General features: G+C 37.0%; 1 pseudogene; it reads left to right on the top strand.

Moving 5' to 3' along the window:
- The first annotated feature begins 1,039 nt into the window (after positions 1-1,039).
- Positions 1,040-3,400, top strand: LOC120768744 (annotated as a pseudogene).
- The last annotated feature ends 5,634 nt before the right edge of the window (positions 3,401-9,034 follow it).

The following is a 9,034-nucleotide window of genomic DNA, read 5'->3' as shown; positions in this document are numbered from 1 at the left end:
AACATTAATTGTGCACTATTGCATACGTTGGGATTCCTGCGGAGATTGCATTATTACCTTAGACAATAATACGTGCTAGATTTTGTGAATATATCTCGTCAAATGGAAAGTTTTTCCATACAAGTACTTGATTCTGGTCATTCAGTTTGTATGAGGCCATAGTCCGATATCAGCGCTTCCGACAAATAAGCAGTTTCTGACTGGGTGATTACTTCGCGTATATACTTGTATATTTACATTTAGTGAACTTAGATTTTCTTCACTTGTTCTAATTATAAAGAATAGTTCTATACAAAGTAATTATCTTATATTTTTCACAGAACTATATAGTATCTTTAGCTTAAGGGGATATACGAGTGTAACCCATGAAAAAATAGGCGATTTTCATGAATTTTTTTAAAAGAAACTACTTGATCAAATGTTTCGAAGTTCTTTGAACATAATAAGGTATATTTCAAGAAAAATAACGGAGTTATGTGCTGTCTTCGGAGGTGTCAAAAAAAAGGTTACCCAACAATGACAAAAAAAAAACAATTCAAAAAGGTTATTAAAGTTGAAGGTATTTCCTATACAATGACAAACTACAAATGGTTTAGTTCTGAAAAAAATGTTGTTTTTTATACTCTTGCAACCAGTTGCTACAGAGTATTTTCGAGTTCGTAGATGGGCGTAATCGAACCACTGCCTCGCCCATAAATTGACAGTTATAACATATAAAGTGCCATAACTAAGCACCAAATTAAGATATAATATATATAACGGTACTGTTAAAAACTACTAAAAGCACAATAAATCAATAACTAAATAAGGTAGAGACATTAAATTTAACCACCGAAATGGTATGCGAAATATTTATGAGAGCCGCTGTGAAAATTGGACGATGGGCGTGGCTCCGCATATATATATAGTATATAGCAGAATTTAAAATTCCACTTGATTCGTTCAGTTTCCAGCACACAATGCAAGAAACATGCCTTGTATGTATGTACATACATACGTATGTCATGAGCGTTTCAACTTGTAGTCAGTGTGTTAAAAAATATCAACAAAGCAGAAAAAAACGTTGCAAATGAGATTAAAATTGCATCAACAAACTGAGATTTTAAGAAAAATCGATGAGGTTACATATTCATGGAAATCGATTGCCGTTGGATTATAATGTATCTAAGACGGTCATCTCAAATATAAAGAAAAAACATTATGAAATTTTGGAGGCATTGGCAAACATTCATGTATGTTGCAAGAAAACTTTATATAAATCGAAATATCCCGTTCTTGAGGCAAGGTTGTATAAATGGTTCCTAAGTCAAAGACGGCGTAATTGTACGCTGAGGAACCCAAGTCTAAAGACAACAGCCAAGTTCGAATTTGCGGAATTGCAAACTTCAAGAAACGATACGGTATTCGCCATTTAAAAATTTGTGGGAAATACCCTGAAGTCAGTTATAACATCGTTTATATATAATTTGGGACAAAAATTGATAAAATGGAAATTTCGGTCATGCAGCTATATAACGCAGACGAATCCGGATTATTTTTATCATTTTCTGCCCAATAAAAGATTTGTGGCGGCAAACGAAAAGACGGCCCCTGACCGAAAAATAGCTAGGAATAGAAGCGCATTTATGTGCGAACGCAGATGCTTCGCATGAGTTGAAACAATTGATAATTGGTAAATCCGCAAACCCCCGTTGCCTCAAGGGGTTTGAAAACTTATTCTCGCGAAAGTCTTGGATGAATTAAGAGCTATTCTTGCTGTCCATGGATCAAAATCCAATAAGACTGCTTAAGTTAGTATACCGGGATAAACTGTTATGGAACATTGTAGCACAGGAAAACGTTCCGGTTGAGAATATTTTGAAATTACATTCAATTTGAAATTACATCTTGCTTCTTAAATTGGCATGGGTTAAATTGTCAAGAGTTATGCTTATAAAAGGGTGGAAAAATATAAAACAGGGCGACGATGATAATTACGACAGCGAAGACGAAATTCGATTGCTTACATTGATTGGATCAAGTAGTTCTCACGATGATACACTTCGAGAAATACAATCGTTATTGTACCTAGGTGGGTGGTGTTGACGTCAACAGTGAAGGCCTCGTAAATTGGAAAGATGATCAAAACACGGAAGATGATAAATATTTCGAAGTGTCTAACAATGAAGTTGAAGAACCGTTATCGGGGAAAATATGCAATAACAGATAGTTAGTTTTTCGGAAGCAGTTGGATGCATCAATACCTTGATAAAGTGGTATGAAAACAATAATGGGTCAAATCAGATATCATATCTTATTAATATGCCCACGAAAATTACACAAAAGAAAAGAAACAAGCAAGTCTCGACCGCTTCTTTAAAACAGTTCTTACAAATGAATATGTACATATGTATGTATGTATAATGTGAAAAAGTACAAACTAAATCTAAGTTTCTGTTTTGTTAATAAATTGATTTTATCATATCGCCAAAATTGTGTTCATTTCAGTGTTTTTTTCAAAACTCGAAAATCCTTTAGAAAAGTTAATATTTCGGAAAAGTAAAACACCCTTAGGACATTTTGATTAACGTTTTCTCGATTCTACTGTAATATCAGGATTTTTGAACATCCGGCTCACTTTACTCTATAAGTATAAAATGTTCGGTTGCACCCGAACTTAGGCCTTCCTTACTTGTTTTTTTTTGTAGTTTTACACTGCACTGATCAAGAACAATTAGAATGAATTTCAACGAATGAAATATAGATACATTATTATAATTCCGAGTCTAGTCGGCAGTCCGGGGAATGGTTGTTGCCCGGTGAAAGTTGCTCATTTCATTATTTCACTCACATGAAATTATTTTTATCGGAATATATATACTTTTATAATTTAAATCTCAGAAATTACGCCGTTGTTGCGGTAGCATGAAGCTAGATGCCAGGTTTTCCGTTTTAATATTTATATTCCAGATCATTATTGACTAATGACTGTCTGTCTATACCTCTCTCCGTGCAAGCGATAACTTGAGTAAAGCTTGAGATTTCTTTATGAAATCTGGTACATGTGTTCATTTGCAAAAAAAACTGTTAATCATTCGAAAACCTATAAAATGCATTAACAAAGTACTAACATAAGATATAAAACTGTATTATAGTACAGAGGATGGCAGAAGCAGGGGCCACCTGTAGTTCGAAAATTAAAAGTATGTAGTGTCCTGACCCCCTACTAGTTTAATTGAATATACACTTCTCAAACTATTCATGCTATATTTGCTCCAATTTGCAGAGGAAATTTCGTTTCGACACTTCTTGCGACAGAAAGAAAAGGTGCGAAATAGGTGAAATCCCATTAACACCACGAAATGATATAACCTCGAAGATGAGCGAAATCAGACAAAAACAGCCTTTACTTTGCAAATGAAACAATTGGAAATTACATTGATCCTTCACTTTTTAGTAAACAAATCAAGAACCATTCAATGTATCCGGATAAGACTTTGCGCAAATAGAGGTACTTAAGGTATTTCACCTTACACCCAAAATTTGCCGAATTTAGACTCTAAATTTTTAAGAATCACAGCATTACAGATTGAAGTCTAGCTAATTTTTATACTCTTGCAACCTGTTACTACAGAGCATTATAGTCTTGTTCACCTAACGGTTGTACGTATCACCTAAAACTAATCGAGATAGATATAGTGTTATATATATATAAATGATCAGGATGACGAGAAAAGTTGAAATCCGGTTGACTGTGTGTCTGTCCGTCCGTCCGTACGTAAAGTAGTTGTAAAAATTGAGATATCTTGATGAAACATGGTGTGTAGGTTCCTTAGCACAAAAAACAAATTCGAGTTCGTTGATGGGCGTAATCGGACCACTACCATACCCACCTTAAACCCATATCCTAAAAAGTGCCATAACTCAGATATGAAACTGTAATTTGGCCCAAGGGATCGCAGTAGCAAGGAGAACCTCTGGGTGAAAACGGTTTGAAAAGTGGGTTTGGTCCCGCTCACTAATAAGTTTAATATATATATATATCTCGGAGGATGGGGTCATGTGTAGAAGTTCACGCAAGTGAGGAAAGTTCTCTGATCGCCATTCACTTGGGAATGGCCAGAAACGATTCTTTCACATATAACTCAAGCAGCTCACGACTTCCGGTCTTTGACAAACTATCCTCTGGGCAGCCTAAGAACATCCGTTCGAAGGCGAGCTAAAGTGAGAAGGCGAACATCCCCTTCACAGGGTTGTGCGCTGGGTTTGGGACCCGCCACGTAAAAAGCATACCCCAATGAAAAACTACCAACAGCCTCGGATGAGAAACCCCACTTTTGATAATGGGTCTGGCAGTGAACGAGGGCAAGACGAAATATCTCCTGTCCTCAAACAAACAGTCGTCGCACTCGCGACTTGGCACCCACGTCACTGTTGACAGTCATAAGTTTGAAGTTGTAGATAATTTCGTCTATCTTGGAACCGGCGTAAACACCACCAATAATGTCAGCCTAGAAATCCAACACAGAATAACTCTTGCCAACAGGTGCTACTTTGGACTGAGTAGGCAATTGAGAAGCAAAGTCCTCTCTCGACAAATAAAAACCAAACTCTATAAGTCACTCATAATTCCCGTCCTGCTATATGGTGCAGAGGCTTGGGCGATGTCAACAACTGATGAGTCGACGTTGCGAGTTTTCGAGAGAAAAGTTCTGCGAAAGATTTATGGTCCTTTACGCGTTGGCCACGGCGAATATCGCATTCGATGGAACGATGAGCTGTTCGAGATATGCGACGACATTGACATAGTTCAGCGAATTAAAAGACAGCGGCTACGCTGGCTAGGTCATGTTGTCCGGATGGATGAAAACACTTCAGCTCTGAAAGTATTCGACGCAGTACCCGCCGGGGGAAGCAGAGGAAGAGGAAGACCTCCACTCCGTTGGATGGACCAGGTGGAGAAGAACTTGGCTACGCTTGGAATATCCAGTTGCCGCCACGTAGCGAAAAGAAGAAACGAATGGCGAACTGTTGTTAACTCGGCTATAATCGCGTAAGCGGTGTATATGCCAATTAAGAAGAAGAATCTGCAAAAGCTATAATAACCAAATTCGCTCAACACAAATATTATAAGGACTCTTACCAATAGCGTCAAAGTGGATGAAATCGTAAGATAACGTCGCATACTCCCCATATAACGGTACTGTCCAAAACTACTAAAAGTGCTATAAATCAAAAACTAATTATGCCATAGATACTAAATTTCACCTACGATATGAAATGAGAGAGCTTTATGGGAGCCGATGTGAAAGTTGGACGATGGGCGTGGCACCACCCACTTTTTGGTGAAATCACATATCTCGGGATCAGATTGCCCGATTCCGTTTAAATTCACAGTGCGAATATGAACGAAACCGGACCACAACCACGCCTACTTTTCATACAACACAAAGTTAAACTTGATTATTTCAATTTCTAGCACACAAATCTAGAAGTAATTAATAGAACGAAATGAAATCCTATTCACTACTCAATGCAGTAATAATTTTTATAAACTATGCGAGCTTACGACCAAAAATTGTCCAAATCCAACCAAAACTATTCAAGCCCCTAGATACCGAATGTGGGAACACCAATACCTATAGTTGACTTTCGACCGAAAATATCGTTCAATGTGTGATATATGCAATTGAAATTCAGACAGAATTCTGTCCTGACAATAGTATTTCATTGTATCAAAAATGGGTTAAATCGGTTAAATACTTCCTTGAGCCCCCATATATCTAATATAAAGATTTTCGAACTTCTAGGTGACTTTATACTGCATATATCCATTATTTGAGTTATCTCAATGAAAATTACAAAACATGTTTTACTCATAACAGTACAAGGTCTGTCGCAAAAGAAAGAGGACTGTTAAAAAAAACGACAAAAAATTAATATTTTTCAAAAGTTATATTTTTTTAATTCAAAGTAGTTTCCTTGTGCTTCGATACAGCGTTTAGCCTGGTCAATTAGCATTTCAAATGAGTGTTTAAAGTCATTTTTCGGAATGCTCTTGAGAATATGGGTCGTCGCCTTTTGGATAGCTGAAATGTCCTGAAACCAGTGTCCTTTCATGGGAAAATGAAGTTTTCCAAATAGCTAAAAATCACAGGGAGCCAGATCAGGTGAGTAGGGTGAGTGATTAATGGCTAATATGGAGTTTTTTGTCAAAAACTCAGTGACAAATGTCGACCGATGACAAGGCGCATTATCGTGCAACAAGCACAAAAGAGGCTTCATAACACCAAGGTAAAACACAGCATTAATCGTTTGGCCAGGTGGGACGAACTCTCGGTGTACAATACCCTCGGAATCGTAAAAACAAATCGGCATTGTCTTTATTTTTGACTTCTGAATACGACTTCTGATCGTCACAGAGGTCTTCACGACCTATAACTATAAACTTTTTTCATCATTTGAAATGTTTCTGTAAACGTTTTCTCAAGTTTAAAACAAAATTTATTATTTGCTCTTTGCAATTTACGACCGATGACCAAAAGCTGCTGTCACTTTTTGATCGATAACATCGATTGTAGTTATCCAATTGTCTTAAAATAATATTTCATATACCCACCAATAGGTGGCGCCACCAGAAACAGTTATATTTAAAAAGTTCTGTTTCTTTTGCGACAGACCTTGTATATCATTGTGCTTAAGCCAGATGCAATTGGGCGAAAACTTGACCTACGTTCCATATAACTATCATTAGGATTATCGCACATCCACTTAACTTTATTCCATATGATTGGTGATGGTATGTAAGGTACCTTAATGAAACCCAGGGAATATTTTTTGCGTTTAATTGCATTATTATATTGTGCATTATTTAGTTCTATGTAACAATCAAGTGCTAAGTTGTATTATTTCTATTTAAGTACATATGTAAATACCTCTAAGACGATGACTATTTATTTGGTGGTATTTCGTGTTGGTATTTAGTCTTCAGTTCTCTTCACAATGAGAAAATGCTATATTAAAGCTTACTTTCCTTCAGCTGTAACTTAATACCTAGAAGCAAAACATTGAGTCTATTAATACAAACTGATTGGTATAGCTTTAATATACTATTAATTCGTAATGGTACATTACAATACTTATAGTGATTTAATCTATTCTTTGCGTACTTCGTGCTATTCTTTGCTCAAAATCAATCTACCATGAGTTCCCAGCTGCTTGAGAAAAAACTCGACCTACATCATTGTCTAATCGTGTGCAAAGTGAGTGCGTAGGGAGCAGTAAAGTTAATTACACCCACATTTGGCCTAATTGCTACAGACAACCGCAAACTTTTGCCGAACTCCCAGAAAAAAAAAAAACTAAATGAAACGCACTTCGTTAATTTTTCATGCTGTCTAACAGCAATTGGTAATTGAGACTAACTTGATATGTGTCCGAAAAAGTGAAAGCTGAGATCAAGGCAGGCATAACAAAGCTGCGGTCTTTTAGATAACGGGAAAACAGTTAGACAAATGTCTGCATCGATTAATACGGTTTGGGATTTCTAGATATTCAATCGATCAATTCGATATGTTTACATTCTCATATCTTCGTGAATTAAGTGATTTACTAAGTAACTTGGCGGGAAGAGAAAACCGAGTTGGAACTACTTCAGGAGATAACAGATGCTCACAATCAGCTGCGAAAGTTCATGCAAAAATATGTGGGCCACTGTATATACATATCGAAAGCATGTGCTGAAGGTACGATACGAGTATGTGTGAATAATAATGGCAGCAAGAAAAACGCAAACTAGTTTTGCCTTTCAGTTCCTTAAAGAAACTATTTCAACACCAGCAAGTACTACATGGGCGGCCCGATAAGTAAATAGCCTGCAAAAGAAATTTGAACAATGGATGTTTGGTACTCGACATGGTCTTCTTTCATTCAATAAATACGTTTTCGGGAGGTTTGCAAAGTAGGCCTTGTTGCCCCTGAGTGTTTTTTCACGGTTGTAAACAAAGAAGAAGTCGGACGAATCAAAACCTGGAAAGTACAGTGGTTGGGGAAACACGTCGTAAAATCGTAAAATTTTCGCCAAATGGTATCGTTGTTTTGAAATTCGCGTTCGAAATAATAGTAATAGTAGTAAATAAAATAGTAGAGTCTTGCGACCGTTCCCAGAAAAGTCGAGTCCACGTAATCGGAACGGACCCATATTTTTATTCGGCCAAGGACATTCAACTCGGCAGGACTTTGCCACTACAACAACGACAACTGTTTAGTCTATCCCCAGACAGACGACAAATATAACACCTTGTGATTCCAGGAAAACATGGAGTGTCACCTTTTCTGCCATAGTTTTGGTTTTCTTCGAAGTGGATTCGCTGAGTGAAGTCCACTGTTTCAATTGTTTCACGATTTCTAGTGTGATCTTTTTTGATATTATGGATGCGCCCCTTCAAAATGTGGTAAAAACAAGACCATGAGTTGGATTCGAAATTGTGTGGTAATCGTCCACGAGAATATACTACGTGTTGATACATTTCACTTCAGTAGTGCACCATCGGGCGATAGTACATAAAACTTATCGAACCACCCTTGTAAGCATTGGGCACTCACTATACATATATACATACTTAAATAAGTGCGTGTGTGTGTACATGCAAAATATTTGTGTACTCACCAGCACTTTACACGCCTTCCTGCCAAGCAAAATGTGTTAGATAAGGCAATAATTTATTTGAACTTTACAGCATCATTAATTTAAAGCTTATTCAGTTGTTGAAGATTTATTAAATTAACTGGCTGGAACTTACAGCTTGGCGTTCTTGTTCGTTGAAGTCACTGCGTCTGTGGCCACAACTTGCTGGCTACAACATGCTATCTGCCACAAGAAGACGTATGTACATTAAGGCTCCCCAGATTAGTTCATGCAAGATTGCAAATATCTTACCAAGTTTTAGTGCTTCTTGATAGCTTTTTTGTTTTCGTCTTATCTTGTTCTCAAGTCTTATTGCAATTTGCAGTTGTATAACGGAAACATGATCGGAAATTAGCAAATTTCTCCGGA

This window comes from Bactrocera tryoni, chromosome 2, assembly GCF_016617805.1.
Source record: "Bactrocera tryoni isolate S06 chromosome 2, CSIRO_BtryS06_freeze2, whole genome shotgun sequence".
In the NCBI taxonomy this organism is placed as follows: Eukaryota; Metazoa; Arthropoda; class Insecta; order Diptera; family Tephritidae; genus Bactrocera; species Bactrocera tryoni.
Note: the sequence above shows the minus strand (reverse complement) of the source record. Positions and strands in the feature narration are given on the sequence as shown.